The sequence below is a fragment of the Marmota marmota genome, unplaced genomic scaffold (assembly GCF_001458135.2).
Source record: "Marmota marmota marmota unplaced genomic scaffold, marMar, whole genome shotgun sequence".
Taxonomy (NCBI): Eukaryota; Metazoa; Chordata; class Mammalia; order Rodentia; family Sciuridae; genus Marmota; species Marmota marmota.
This window is the reverse complement of record NW_026000048.1, coordinates 12482956-12499041: the sequence shown is the minus strand read 5'-3', so window position 1 is coordinate 12499041 and position 16086 is coordinate 12482956. Positions and strand designations below refer to the sequence as shown.

General features: G+C 35.1%; 1 protein-coding gene and 1 pseudogene across 1 annotated transcript in view; one reads left to right on the top strand and one right to left on the bottom strand.

Moving 5' to 3' along the window:
- Window positions 1-16086, bottom strand: part of Abi1 (abl interactor 1) — a 99720-nt gene that overhangs the window by 63984 nt on the left and 19650 nt on the right. The window lies entirely within an intron of this gene.
- LOC125619573 lies at window positions 5829-12107 on the top strand (annotated as a pseudogene).

Genomic DNA, 16086 nt, shown 5'->3' with positions numbered 1-16086 from the left:
ATGCCCTTCAATAAATAAATGGATAAGAAAAATGGGACATATATACACAATGGAATATTACTCAGCAATAAAAGAGAATAAAATCATGGCATTTGCAGATAAATGGATGGAGTTAGGAAAGATAATGTTAAGTAAAGTTAGCCAATCCCAAAAAAACAAATGCTGGATGTTTTCTTTGATATAAGGAAGCTGATTCATAGTGGGATAGGAAGAAGGAGCATGGGAGGAATAGATGAACTGTAGATAGGGCAGAGGGGTTGGAGGGAGAGGGTAAGTTTAGGGTAATTAATGATGGTGGAATGTGATGATCATTATTATCCAAAGTACAGGTATGAAGACACTAATTGGCAATTGGCGTGAATATACTGCATATATACAACCAGAGATATGAAAAATTGTGCTCTATATGTAATATGAATTGTAATGCATTCTGCTATCATATAAAAATAAAAAATAATAAATAAATAATAATAAATTCATCTTTAAAAGAAAAGCCAGTTGTTTTAAATAGTTAACCTTAAAAAAATAAACAACGTAACCAAAGCTAAACCTGAAATTCCTTAGATAATTAACTTCATGAACATCTCATCTCAGACATATAACTTATTCTCTTCTTTCTCCTCTGTGAGAATTAAGTTACTAAGTGAGAATCTGAGCTGGAGTAGAGCATCTTCTAAAGTAAAATTTACTTTTCCAAGTCATTTTCTCACCGCAGAAGGTAACACAGGCAAAGTAATCTCTTCTTTTTCACTACCTGAAATAGAAATTACTAGCTATAATCAATCTCTCTCTCACCTACACATTTAATTGCCTTTCCTCTCACTTTCTCATCCTTCACCTATTACTAAAGGAAAAAATCTTTAAAAATCTTCCTCCTTCTCTTTATTATATGTAAATGCCTGATCCCCCAAAGAAAAAGAGAACATCCTTGTCATGACTGTCCCTAAAAAGTCAATTTAGGGAGAGGGATGAGGCTCAGTGTTGGTGTGCTTGCCTGACGTGCATGAGACCCCGGGTTTGATCTCCAGCACAGCAAAAAAAAAAAAGGGGGGGGGGGCAACAAAATTTAAATGAAAACAAATGCTATATACTTTTCAATTTTTTCTTGTATCTGATTTTGAATGCATTAATTGTTGATATAATAGAAATAAGAGGGGAAAAAACAAAGGAAAATGGAAATATTTATCATGGTCCTATCACTCAAATATATCAGCTAAAATTTTCTTCAAGTTCATTCCAGTACATGTATGTACGCATGAATATAAAAAAAAACATAATTATATATCTTGCTTTTTTTCATTTAACAATATACCATAAACCTTTCCCTACATAATATTCTTCCCTAGCATCTTTTTCAAAAAATAATTTTCAATGACATCATGATTTATGGTGGTGACCAGCAAGTGCCTACCCTCATTTTAGTTCCTTTTTTAATCAAATTTCTCATTTGATGATTTTGGGGAGTGGTGGCGGGGGTTGGGGTGGGGGACGTTGCTAGTCATTGAACTCAGGAGCACTTGAACACTGAGCCACATCCCCAGCCCTATTGTGTATTTTATTTAGAGAAATGGTCTCAGTGAATTGCTTAGCACTTCACTTTTGCTGAGATTGGCTTTGAACTCTCAATCCTCCTGCCTCAGCCTTCCGAACCAGTGGGATTACAGGCGTACACCCACTAGCTCTCATTTGATTTTAACTAAATAATCAATGATTTGAGCACAGTTAAAAATAAGTTCAAGTACAACTTCCTCTAAATTACCAAACAAGAGCTAGCAATATTTCAAGATGTAGGACTTGAGAAGGAAATATATACAGTTAATTATAAACATCTCCTAGTATAAATGATAACCCTATATGCTGTCCTTTAACTTCAGTAAACATCCTAGTTTTATGAATTCACATTTTACAATGTTTGCAAAGGTTTATATCTAAAAGCCATTAAAATTTTAGTTTTTTATTTTTTAATGAACCCAGAATCCCTTTTAAACTCCACTTTAATACAGATATTTTTATATTACAGAAAATACCAATAGTCATTTTGTTCTAGCTCTTATCTTAAATCTTACTTTTTGAAATATTAGAACTGTCAATTTATTAAAAGTACTTTCTGATTTATAAGTTTAACAAAACTAACCATTTTCTTTCAACTTGTTACCATTGTTTTTTAGCTGCATAATTTAAGTTTCAAACATAACCTACTAGGTAACTTTAAGAAATATCATTTTTAAGTTAGAGTCCTATTGTACTAAAAGATGTCATATGTAAAAAAACAAAATCTTTATGACACATATACTATAGTATTGGCCTGCATAATAACATTTTGGAGTAACAGTATAACTTAAAATCTTCTCTTTCTTTTTTACTTTGAATCCTTCCTTAAACCCTTACCAAGGGTACCAGAATATATTTTGCTTTCTTTGGAAACAATAATTTCTGTCCTAACCACAAGCTATCTAATGATGCTGCTTAGGTAATAAAACAGGGGCCCAGTATACATTTAAAATTTAAAAGAAAAAAAAAAGTTTTTGCCATCTTGTTTCCATGTCTTTAACTTCCTATTTTTTCTAAAAATGTCATGTCTGTCATATCTTTTATCATCTCAATTCCAAACCTAAACTCAAGTTTCTCCAAATTCCAAAAGACTATATCTGTTTTATTTAATTCTGTATGATCCAAGAGCCAAAGATTGTTCACTGCTATTAATGATCTGCCTATTTCATTTCCTTAAATATAGAATATCCTCAAACCAATCTGTCCCACCCCTCCTTTCAAAACACAGACTTTATTTTAGAAATATAGTCAGGTGTCTTACAGGATTTATCTGATGTTTCCTAATGGTTAGGTTCAGATTAAACATAGTGGCCAGAATACTATAATACTATGAACTCCCACTACAGGTGATACAGTTTTAAAATGACAATATTTTTTTAAACATTTATTTTTTAGTTATAGGTGGACACAATACCTTTATTTTGTTTTTATGTGGTGCTGAGGATTGAACCCAGTGCCTCACTCATCCTAGGTGAGCACTTTACCTCTGAGCCACAACCCCAGCCCGACACTTATTTTTATTATTCTCTGCCAAGCTGCCAACACCAATTCTGCACATTCTGATGCTTGTACTTTCTTGAATTTGCCAGAAGATGTAAAACAAAACAAAACAAAAACAAAAATAAAAATCTAAGACAAAAACTAGAACTCTATTTTTCTTCAAATGGTCTTTAAATGATTATTGATAGAGGTTCCAAAAATCCAGCTGAGCCACCAATTAAACAAGCAAATTTGCACAAACACAAAGCATGGTAACTATGTCATAACCGCTGCCTCACCAAAAAGCTTATTTATGGCTATCATTAATTAATTAATTAATTAATACATCCCAATTTCAGAGATATTAAATAAGGTAAAGAGAAGGAAATTCTTAGAATTGATGAAATACAGTATATAAGAAACACACTTCTTGGCCTAACAGACTTTTTAAAAAAGTATATTAATACAAATGAGAAGAATTAAAATTTCAAGTATTAGTATCTGCAAGAGGAAGATTTTTAAACACTATAAATTACAGAAAAACATCTACTTTGCTAAAGGCCAATATAAGGCCTTGGTTGGTTTCAGACCTGAAAAACCTCCCAGGAAAAATTCATGGTCAATTTTGTGGAGAAGGATCAGAAGAACATACAGGCCACGTGCAGGAACACTACTGACAACAAACCTATTAAGCACAAATCATAGGGGTTTCAGTATACATAAATTCAAATGCTCAAGTACCACTGAAAGGATCTAAATTTTCTCCAACAGAATTCTCATTCGAATAAAGGTGAAAATAAAAAGAAATCCTACGAGGTTATGGCAAATATCCAACCAAAACAATAAATTTTTTGCATACAATTCACATTGAGACCTTGTGTCATAAACTTTAACACAACACATTACCACCACCTTCCACTTAAGCAACAGCCAACTGCCTAGCAGCTCTTTCATTCACAGCAGCATCTAAAGGAAGTCTCTACTGCCTGCTGTGTGTGATGGACAGGAATGGGAGTTGAAGCACACTCTTTTCTGTTATTGGAGAGCTAATAAAAAATAATTAACTGCTAGTACATTTATTATATAAAATTTCAAATTCAACTATAATGTAGGGTATAGTTTTAAAACCTTCACAGTTAATTTATATCCTCAGGGCATTTCCAATAAGTAGATAAATTTGGCTCTGAAATTTTAAGTTTTTCTAGAATTACAGCCTAAGTCAAATGACACTTTCCCCAAACTAATTTGTCTATCACCCTGTATCATATAGACTTATATTTCAAAAACAGGCTTCAGGCACAATCCAGAAAAATCCAGCTCTAGAAAGAGCAACTACATTTAAACACATAGTTTAATACATATTTAAGTATTATTGACTGAATGTATCTCATAATTAGTACAAGAGACTTGCTTTCCTTTCATTTACTCCTTACATGTTAACTAATTATCTTGCACCATTTTATTTCTTCTGAAAAGGAATTTAAACTGCAAGAGCCATGATAACCAACAGTATATCTTGGGCAAATACATTCACATAATATTGGGGAGTGCAAGCAAACAATAAGTTTCACACATTTTTTAAAAATGCATTGGTTTTCCACTTGTAGGAATTTATCCCAAAAGAAATAAGGCCAATGTATGTTCAAACCACCTTTGTTTATAACAACAAAAAAAAAAAAAAAAAAAAAAAAACCTAGAACCAATCTAAATGACTAATGACCAGGATTTTTAAAATGCATATATTAGAATACCATGCAGACAAAAAAATTATAGGGGTAATCCTTACTGGACTTTTACCAACTATTCCTATAATTTTAAGGTTAAAATACTATAATAAATTCTTTTTTAAAACAACATATATATTTAGTTGTAGATGAACACAATACCTTTATTTATTTATTTAAAGTACTCTACCACTGAGCTACAATCCCAGCCCCTAAAAAACTCTTTATTCCATAAGTCACAGTGGTTCTGCTTCCCAGTTTGAATACTGAGTTGATACATCTTCCTTGTTGGTCATTCAGTAGCACAGTAACTAGGTCAGACTTGGTGAGCGGAATCCCATGTTGCTAGTAAGCACATGCAAAACCTCCATACCCATAATCATTACATCTTTTTTATAAACTCACTATGCAAAGAGAAAAGTGACTGAGAAACAAGCTGAAATCCAGAGGTACCACTTTGTCTAACTGATCATCAAGATGCTCCTCTTGTGAGGAGACATTCACTGAAGGAAAAAACTGAATATTACTCTGCACCCATTCAGAATATATTTCACATATCTAATCCCTATAGTTCTAACCATACTCCTACCAAGTCCATAATAAGTCAGTCAATCTATTAGTTTCTGTCATGAATCACAGTAGACCCACATCTTTAACCTTTTCTCTTATAGATAAAATAAATAACTAGAGTGAACTAATGAAATCTTCACTGACTGGAAGAATTTCCCTTCACCATTGTCCTTTAGTCACCCCTGAGAGTGACTATGATGCTTTAATGTCTAAGTTATGCCTAAATTTTTTCTTCCTCAGTCAACTGGAACTCTTCATGAGGCCACAGGTGTAACATTAAGTGAAGAATCAAATTAACAAGAGTATGAACCAAATAAATTGTGTAAATTTTAATAATAAAAGTAGGTTATAAAATTATTATGTACTTGCTGGGTGCAGTGGCACATGCCTGTAAATGTTACATGCCAGTGACTTGGGAGGCTGAGGCAAGAGAATTTCAAGTTCAAGTACAGACCCAGCAATTTAGCAAGATCCTTTGTCCAAAAAAAAAAGGAAGGACCGAGGATGGCGCTTGGTGACAGAATGCCTTTGGGTTCAATCTCCAGGAGTATGCACACAAAAAATCATTATGTACTTGATTTTTAAAAAAAAAAATACATATATATGCATACAAACAAAAGTCTAAAAGGAAATACTTATTGGTTAGCATTATTTCTGGGTGATGAGAAATGGTAATTTTTATTGTTCGCTATATTTTTCTGCATCCAATTATTCACAATGATTATTACTTCAAGAATCGGAAAAAAATTTATTTTTACTAAGAATTTTTGATGACATGGGGAATTTTCTTGTAATCTCTTCAACAGAAAAAGAACTCCAAAATAGGTATTTTTGTACATAGTATAATCTTTTGTTTGGTATGATTAGTATCTATACAAACTAATACACTAAATAACAAAAGCAGATACATTGGCATGTTCATTTCAATTACAAGTAACTTGTGGGGTTTTTTGTTTATTGATTTATTTATTAGTTGTAGGTAGACACAATATCTTTATTTCATTTTCATGTGGTGCCAAGGTTTGAACACCAGTGCCTCACGTGTGCCAGGCAAACGCCCCACCACAGAGCCATAACATCAGCCCCTTGTGTTTTTATCTTTTTCTTTTTGTGGCATTTCCAAATGTTCAACAATTACCACGTAACATTTTTACTGTAACCATCTTATAGACACCAAAAGGCTAGAGAAATCCTGCTCTTGAAAGCGTAAGAAATTTGGACTTCATCCTGAAGTTAATAAGGAAACACTGAAACAAATTCAGGAAGAAAAGACAAGACTAGTTTTAAGCTTTAGAAACATTACTTTCAGCTATGCTTTAGTAAACTGGACTGGGTAAATGCAAAGAGGATACAAAAATGGAGGTAGAGATTCTGTTGCAGAAGTACTCTATGCCAGGCATAAGAAAGACATCTTTATTTTAAATATTCCACTTAGCTTAATAATGAGAATAAAGAAAATATGGAAAGTTTAAAGTGAAAGACTGTTTCCAAAGGCCACCCTGCCTCCTCTAGGATCTGTAATTCTAAGAGTGAATGAAGTATAATTCAAATGTAGCAGAGTGAACTACTAAAGTATGCCTTTAAGATAAACCACTTCAAATCATTAACTAGTTTATGTACCATATGAATTTTAATTCACCAGAAGGCTAAAGAGAAGAGAATGAGGAAATTGACTTTCTCAGGATTGCTGAAAATGTCTTTTTTTTCCTTAATTCTTGTTGTTCTATATTTTTTATAGCTTTATTTTATTTATTTATTTTTATGTGGTGCTGAGGATAGAACCCAGGGCCTTGCACGTGCTAGGCGAGCACTGTACCGCTGAGCCACAACCCCAGCCCCTGAAAATGTCTTTGATCCATGAAACAATTGATGTTCTATACAGGAGAGTAGAAGAAACATTTAACACTGTTCTAAATCATTCCTCACTGAAATGGTAAATTGACACCTTTGATCCATACCAAAATTAATGGCACTTTGCTAGAAAATTACTTAAGATATCTTTTTACAAACTATTAGATAGGGTGTTAGTTAACAATGGTCACACCACCGTGGTGCACACTGGTAATCCCAGCAACTCAGGAGGATGAGGCAGTAAGATAGTAAGTTCAAAGCCAAAATCATCAATTTAGCAAGGCCTTAAGGAACTTAGCAAGACCCTTAAAACTCGGGAGGCTACAGCAGAAGGATTTTGAGTTCAAAGCCAGCCTCAGCAAAAGCGAGACACTAAGTAACTCAATGAAACCCTGTATATAAATTTTAAAAAATACAAAATAGGGCTGGGGATGTGGCTCAGTGGTCAAGTGCACCCAAATTCGATCCCCAGTACAAAAGGGAGGAGGGGTTGCTGGGAATGTGGCTCAGTGATTAAGCACCACTCGGTTCCATCCTTGGTACAAAAATTAAGGTTACAATCAGATTATAAACGAGCAATTATAGGAGATGAAAGACCATTTTAATAGAGAAATGGAAACAATGAAATGAAACCAAACAGAATTCCTAGAAATGAAAGACACAATCAATCAAATTAAAAACTCAACTGAAGGCATCACTAACGGATTAGACTGTATAGAAAATAGAATCTTAGCCCTTAAAGAGGGACTGAAGACAGGCTATATGATCTTGAGTACACAGAAAGCAATAAAGGAAAAAAAAATTATACAACATGACCAGAATATACAAGAACTCTGGGGCAACTTTTAAAAAACCAAACTTGAGAAACACTGGGATGGAAGAGAACATGAAGTTACAAACAGAAGCACAAAGAACATTTTCAATGAGTTAAAGAAAATGTCTCCCATTTCAAAAATAAGATAGACATCCACATACAGGAAGCTTACAGGCTGCAAACAGACCTAGTCAAATAAGCAGCTCACAAAAATATATCATAACCAAAACGCCTAACATAGAAAATAAGGAAATAATCCTAAAAGACACAAAAGAGAAATACCAGGTTGTGGTAAGCCATTCTTATAGACCGTGGCCGCCATTAGAAGATGGCGCCGGCTTCCACTGTGGCCTGTGATAAACAACTCCTTTTATGCAGAGTTGGCGCGCAATCCCTTACCACCCAATGAGAGAGATCCACGTGGCTTGGGATTGGGACGCGGGGGGGGGGGGGGGGGGGCGGGGTTATTAGCTGTGCTTGGGTGTGTTCGGGCGGCGGGGCGCTAGAAGATGATACATGACTCAAGGCCTGAATAAACTGCTGAAAGAAGAATCCTGTGTCGTGTTTTCCCTTGCCAGCGAGGGGTCGCGCACTTAGAGGCAAACCAATAAGGCTCATTTCTTTTTTTCTTAGCTCAGACCCTAAAATCAAGGACAGCCTGAAATGAGATATTCTAAGCCAAAAAAAAAAAAAAAACTACAACTACCAGTGAAGGTTACTATACCCATCAAAGCTCAGTTTCAAATTAGAGAAGGAAATAAAAACTTTCCAAGGGTATGGAAATACAGCTCAGTTGGTAGAGTGCTTGCCTAGCACAAGGTCCTGGATTCAACCCCCAGCACCACCAAAATTTAAAAAAAAAAAAACCTTTCTAAATAAGCTAAAAGAATTCATAAGCACCAAGTCAGCAATACAAAGAATACTCCAAGATAAACTTCACATAAAGAAACTAAAAAAACAATTCTGAAAGCTCTCAAACATAAGAAGTTCAGCAGAATAATCCCCTAAATGAGAATTAAGACAGAATAAAATATAGCAAAACCACACACACACACAAAAAAAAAAATGGTAACAAACCACAAACACATACATATATTAACACTGAATGTTAATCTCTACTCCCTAATTAAAACATTTAGATTAGCAGATCAAAAAACAAGACTGAACTATATGCTGTTTATAAGAGACTCATAGGCAAAGATCCACAGGCTGAAGGTAAAAGGATAGCAAACAAAATTCCATGTATGTGGTTCAAGAAAAGCAGATTTTATATATGACAAAGCAGATTTTAAGCAAAAATTAATCAGAAGAGAAAAAGAAGGCCACTACATCCTAATAAAAGGAACACTTCAACAAGAAGATAGAACAATAGTAAATATTTATTTTCCAAATGTCAAAGCACCAAATTACATGGTAAAAATACTCTATATGACATTAAATACCACATAGACATCAACACAATAATATGGGGTGGTTTTAATACACCCTTATCACCAATAGACAGGTCATCAAAACATAAAATCAATAAAGATATCTCCAACCTGTTTTCTCTGATATAAGGAGGCTGACTCAGTTGGGTAGGGAGGGGAAACATGGGAGGAATAGATGAATTCTAGATGGGTTGGAGGGGTAGGAGGGCAAGGGAGGGGGCACGGGATTAGCAAGGATGGTGGAATGTGATGAACATCATTATCCAAAGTACATGTATGAAGACACAAATTGGTGTCAACATACTTTATATACAACCAGAGATATGAAAAGTTGTGCTGTATATGTGTAATAAAAATTGTAATGCATTCCATTGTCATTTATTTTTTAAAAAATCAATAAAAAGGGCTGGGGATGTGGTTCAAGCGGTAGCGCGCTCGCCTGGCATGCGTGCAACCCGGGTTCGATCCTCAGCACCACACACAAACAAAGATGTTGTGTCCGCTGATAACTAAAAAATAAATATTAAAATTCATTCTCTCTTTCTCTCTTAAAAAAAAAAAAACAATAAAAAAATTTACAAAAAAGATATCTCCAACCTAAACAACACTATAAATTAAATGGACATCTACAGAATATTCCACCCCAAAACAGCTAAATTTAACTTCTTTTGAACTGGGCATGGATATTGTTCTAAAATAGACCATATTATAGGCCACAAAGCAAATCTTAACAAATACCAAAAAAGTGATATAATTCCATCAGATCTTAATAGCATGAGCTAGAAATCAACAGCAAGAAAAATAGAAAACTCATGGAGATTGAACAATACTCTTTTTATTTTTATTTTTTTAGTTGTAGGTGGACACAATGCCTTTATATTTATTTATTTACTTATTTTTATATGGTCCTGAGGATTGAACCCAGTGCGTCACCAGTGCTAGGCAAGCACTCTACTACTGAGCCACAACCCCTGCCCCTCCATTCTGTCTCAAAGAATAAATCAAAGAATAAATGGGACTAGAAATCAAGAAGTTCTTAGAAACGAACGAGAACAGAAATAAAACATATCAAAATTTCTAAGATAGTACTGCAGCAGTTCAAGAGTAAAATTAGAGATCCCAAATAAATAAACTACGTTCTATCTCAAGGATTTAGAAAAAGAACAAATGAACCCCAAATGGAAATGGAAATGAATCATGCTAAGTGAAATCAGCCATACTCAGAAACTCAAAGGTCAAATGTTTTCTCTCACATGCAGAAACTAGAGTAAAACAAACAAAACAGGGAGGGAAGGATAGGATAATATAAAGAACCAATCAAATATAAATTAATAGATGAACAAAAGGAAGTTAAGTAGAGGAAAGAGAATTTGAGAGTGGGAGGGAGGAAAACAGGGAAAAGGGGGATCATGAACAAATCTATTTCCATTCATGTATGTATTTGCTGGGATGAACCCAACTATTATGTGTAACAATGAAGCTCTAAAAAATAAGAAATATTTGGTCCGACCATTGATTCTGCCTATTTCCTCACTTAAACCAGTTTACAATATAGTTTCAAAGAATCAGTCTTGGCTATCTCTAGCCTAGTGATTCATTAATCATTTCCAAATCAAGACAAAAATTCATGAAACTCTCTAGCTACTTTTATCCTAATCTCTTGAACTGTTCTATAAAAAATTAGAAGAACCTATCAGAACTCATCACAGCTAAACTAAAGGAAAACTATTGGTACTAACCCTTACCAAGCCCTCCTTAAAGCAGCTTTTCTGCCCATTCTAAAAGATCTCTGCTCCGGATTTTTGGTAGATAAGGTCTAGAAAACCTGGGGCTGACCTATGTCAATGGATCAACAATGGGGATCTGCCCTGCATGGAGAACACAGTCCTGGCCCAGGGAGAAAATTCAGCTGCAGTACAAAAGGCACTTGCCCACTATGACCAGCTGATGGGCCAGAAGGTATAGCTGCCCACAGAGACCCTCCAGGAGCTGCTAGAAATGCTCAGGGCCAGTAAGAGAGAGGCCATAGAAATATTCACAAAGAACTGGTTCCAGGATGAGGACCAAAGTTTCCAGAAGGAATTACAGACCCTACTAGATGCAAAGCAGAAAGACATTTGTAAGCAGAATGAAGAAGCCCCTTCAGATCATTGCTCAGCTTTCTTCAGGATATTTTTGGTCCTCTGGAAGAAGCAGTGAAGCAAGAGCTTTATTCTAAACCAGGAGGCCATAATCTCACCTTCAGAAGACAGAGAAGCTGAAGATAAAGTAGCATCAGCAGCCAGGAAAGGAACACAGGCTGAGGAAGTTCTGCAAAAGAATTTAAAGTCCAAAGAGTCGGTGAGTAACACTGTTCTACAGACAGACCAGGCTCTTACAGCCAAGGAAAAGGAGATGAAAGAGGCACGTGCAAAAACAGAGGCTGCCAAGGCTGAAGCAGAAAGTGTGGAGGTGATTCGTAGGCATATGCAGCAAATGATGAAAGAGAAGGAGAGACTCCATCAGCAGCAAATAAGACAAACAGAGATAGAAAGAGCAAACTGTTTGGCACAGCAACAGTTGGAGCAGGAACGTTATCTGCTGGAAGAAACCAAAAAGCTCAGGTTGATCCATCAAGCTGAAATGTCAAGGTTTCAAGATCAGATCCAACATATCCATAGAACAATGTCTGAGCCACAAGCTGCTTGATGTATCATACTCTAAAGTGCATCAAAGCTTCCTTTTCTTATTTCTTTTCACCAAAGACACAAAGGAACAAGAAACTAAAGAACTTGGGACAATCAACATTTAAATAATCCCAAAGCCTTCTGCCTAGTCCTCCAATTTGTCTCTAGATATTGCAAGTCAGCCAGGTGTCTAGATATTGCAAGTTACCACATCCAGCTCAGTCAAATGCTGGATGCCATCACAGGGAGGCACCAATGGTAACATGGAACAATCCACAGTTCTTACCTGATAGGAGACTGCTATACTATGGGCAATGGTGCAAATTATCAGCACTCTCAGTTGACCTTCTGCATAGAGAAATTCCAAGTTCAAAGGAAACAATGTTAACATGAAATGGAGATCTTTAGAGGATGAAAGGAAATACTACTATGGAAATTGTGTCATAGGCTTAAGGACTAAAGAAAAAGCCTTTTCCTTTTCACGAATCCTCACTAATTCATAACTTATAATAGGTAACAACTTACATGTGACTTAATAATTTTGCATTACATATTTATAATCCTTTAGAGCTTGTAAATAGGAATCAAAAGTAATAATATGTAATGAGCCCAAGTTCTGATGGTGCTCATAGAATGAGTTTGGAAGGGTTCCTTCCTTTTCTATTTCATTCAATACTTTGAGAAGTATTGGCTTTAATTTTTCTTTGAAGGTCTCATAGAACTCGGCTGAGAATCTGTCTGGTCCTGGACTTTCTTAATTGGTTAGCTTTTGATGGCGTTTTCTATTTCATTACTTAAAATTGATCTGTTTAAATCATGTATGACCTCCTCATTCAATTTGGGTAGGTCATATGTCACTACAAATTTGTCAATATCTTTGATATTTTCTATTTTATTGGAGTAAAAATTTTCAAAATAGTTTCTAATTATCTTCTGTATTTCAGATGTGCCATTGTGATATTTCCTTTTTCATCACATATTTTAGTAATTTGAATTTTTCTCTCTTTTTCTCTTTGTTAGCATGGCTAAGGGTTTATCTACTTTATTTTTTTTTTTTTCAAAGAATCAACCTTTGGTTTGGTCAATTTTTTTCAGTTGTTTCCTTTGTTTCAATTTTATTGATTTCAGCTCTGATTTTAATTATTTCTTGTCTTCTGCTTTTGGTGTTGATTTGTTTTTTTCTAGGACTTTGAGATATGATGTTAAATCATTTATTTGTTGACTTTTTATTCTTTTAATGAATGAGCTCAATGCAATAAACTTTCCTGTTAGTAAAAATAAATAAATAAATAAATAAATTAGAAGAACCAGCCTGGCACGGTAGCACATTCTTGTAATCCCAGAGACTTGGGAGGCTGAGGCTCTCAGGAACTTGGCAAGACCCTGCCTCAAAATGAAAATTACAAAAAAGCTAGAGATGTAGCTCAATGGTAAAGCAACCCCTAGGTTAAATCCTCAGTACCATTTTAAAAAAAAATCAATTAACAAATCTTTACTGTACCCAACTGAATTTACTAAAATACAGTTATTCCCAAAACTCTGAGACATTAACACAGGGACACTTTATTCACACAAGTACATTACAAAATAAAGAAAGAGACCAAATAGAGAAAAACTTTTTATTAAATTATCACAGGGGCTGGGGTTGTGCCTCAGTGGTAGAGCACTTACCTAGCATGTGTGAGGCACTGGGTTCAATTCTCAGCACCACATGCAAACATATGAATAAAATAAAAGTCCATCAATGTCTTAAAAAAAATTTTAAATAAATTATTACATACTGAATCCCAAACATACATAATTTAATCACTTAGAAATCTAAATACCAATTAAGAGAATACCACAGCATTAAAAACAAAGTCATTCATCTCACATGTTAGCTCAAATACAGTTATACTCCTTCACTGACCAATACCATAATGTAGCATAGAATTAAAGTTCAGGCTCTATTGAAAAAAAAAAAAAAAGTCAAATACTTCCTCTTCTGTTTTTGCAAAAAAATTTTACTAGAATACAGTATCACCCATTTGGTTTTGTATTACCTTTTGGAGGGCTGGAGAATCAGTGGTAGTATGCTTGCCTACCATGCACTGAGGTCCTGGGTTCAATCCACACCACTGCCACAAGAAAGAAAAAAAGTTTACCTACCATCTATGGCTTTCATAATACAATGGCAGAGTGAGTAGTTGTGACAGACCATTCAGCATGGAAGGCCTAAAATATTTACTATCTGCCCACTCCTGCTTAGAATAGTGATTCTCAACTAGGTGGACATCAGCACCACCTAGTGAGCTTTTGTTTATTTTTATATGAACTACATGTATTATTTCTTAAATAAATCTCATTGTATTTATTTAAAGTATATGACACAACATTAAGAGATACATATCAATACCAAAATGGTTACTCAAGTGAAGCAAAGTAACATGTCCATCACTGCTATGAATTGTTCTTCAAAGGTTTATTATATGCTGGAAGCTTGGTCTCTTAATATGGTAATGTGGAAAGCTGGTGGAACCTTTAAGAGATGTAATTAGATCTTTAGGAGGGATTTTTTTTTAAACATTAGGTCCTCACTCTCACAGGATGGTTTCTATAAGAGCAGACTACTAAAAAACAAGTATTTTCATCCTTCACTCTTTGGCTTTCTCTCTATGTTCTCTCTTGCATGTACTACCACTAGGTGAAGTCATCTACAATGTTATGACAGAGTCAGAAGGCCCTCATCAGAGGCCAACCAGACAGAGCCACTTTTAAAAGTCCAAGCTAAACTAACTACCTTCCTTTATACCTAGTTCTCAAGTTTTTTGTTATTGTTAACACAAAACGACTGAAACAATATCAGATACTTTTGTTTGTGTGCTTGCTTCTGTGGCAAAAGCAGTTAAAAATGATTCATTTAATAGGAATCCCAAATACAGTACTATTTTATTAACTATAATCCTTGTATTATAAATTAGATCTCTGGACTTTTTCATTTTAAATGGATACTACTTTTTAAGCTTTGACTTAACATTTCCCTAATTCCACCCACCCACCTGCCCTTGATGATCACTGTTTTTCTCTATCTATGAATATTTGATTCTTTTCTTTTCTTTTAATTCCACATGTGCTAATGGTTTGGATAAGCATCCCCTAAAGGCTCATATATTAAAGGTTTGGTCATCAGCCTGTGGAGCTATCTGGAAGCCAGCAGAACCTTTAAGAGGTATGGTCTGTGTTTTAGCAAGATTTGTCACTGCTGTGACTAAAAGACTTGACAGGAACAATTTTAGAGGAGGAAAAGTTTATTGAGTGCTCAAGATTTCACAAGTCTCAGTCCACAGACAATCAGCTCTATTCCCTGGGGCTCGAGGTGAGGCAGAACATCATGGTGGAAGAGTGGCAGAAGGAAGCAGCTCACATGAAGATGATCAGAAAGCAGAGACTAAACTCTGCTCACCAAACATATAACCCAAAGCCACATTTCCCAATGACCTGCCTATTCCTGCCACACTCTACCCACTTTCAGTTATCACTCAGTTAATCCTTCTTAGGGGATTAATTCATTCATTGACTGTTTAAAGTTAAAGCTCTCATAACTAAATCATTTTACCTCTATTCTTGCACTGCTTCACACATGAGCTGTTGGGGGACACACCTCACATCCAAACCACAATAGTCTGGTACAAGGAAATTAGGTTGTTGGAGGCATGCCCTTGAAGGGGATATTGGAACCCCAGCCTCTCCTCTCCCTGCCAACTACCATGAGGTGAAGGGCTTCTTCCATCACAAGCTCCCACCACAATATGCTGCCACCACAGGTACAAAAGCAACAGGCCAACTAACAATGGACTGAAACCTCCTAAAATGTGAGCCAAAATTAACATTTCCTCTCTTTATCTCAGATATTTTTAGTGACAGAAAGCTAACTAACAATTTGTGAGCTCATGCAATATTTTTATTTCTCTGTTCACCTTAGTTCCCTAAGCATATCTTTCAGGATCCTCCTGTTTAAGTTT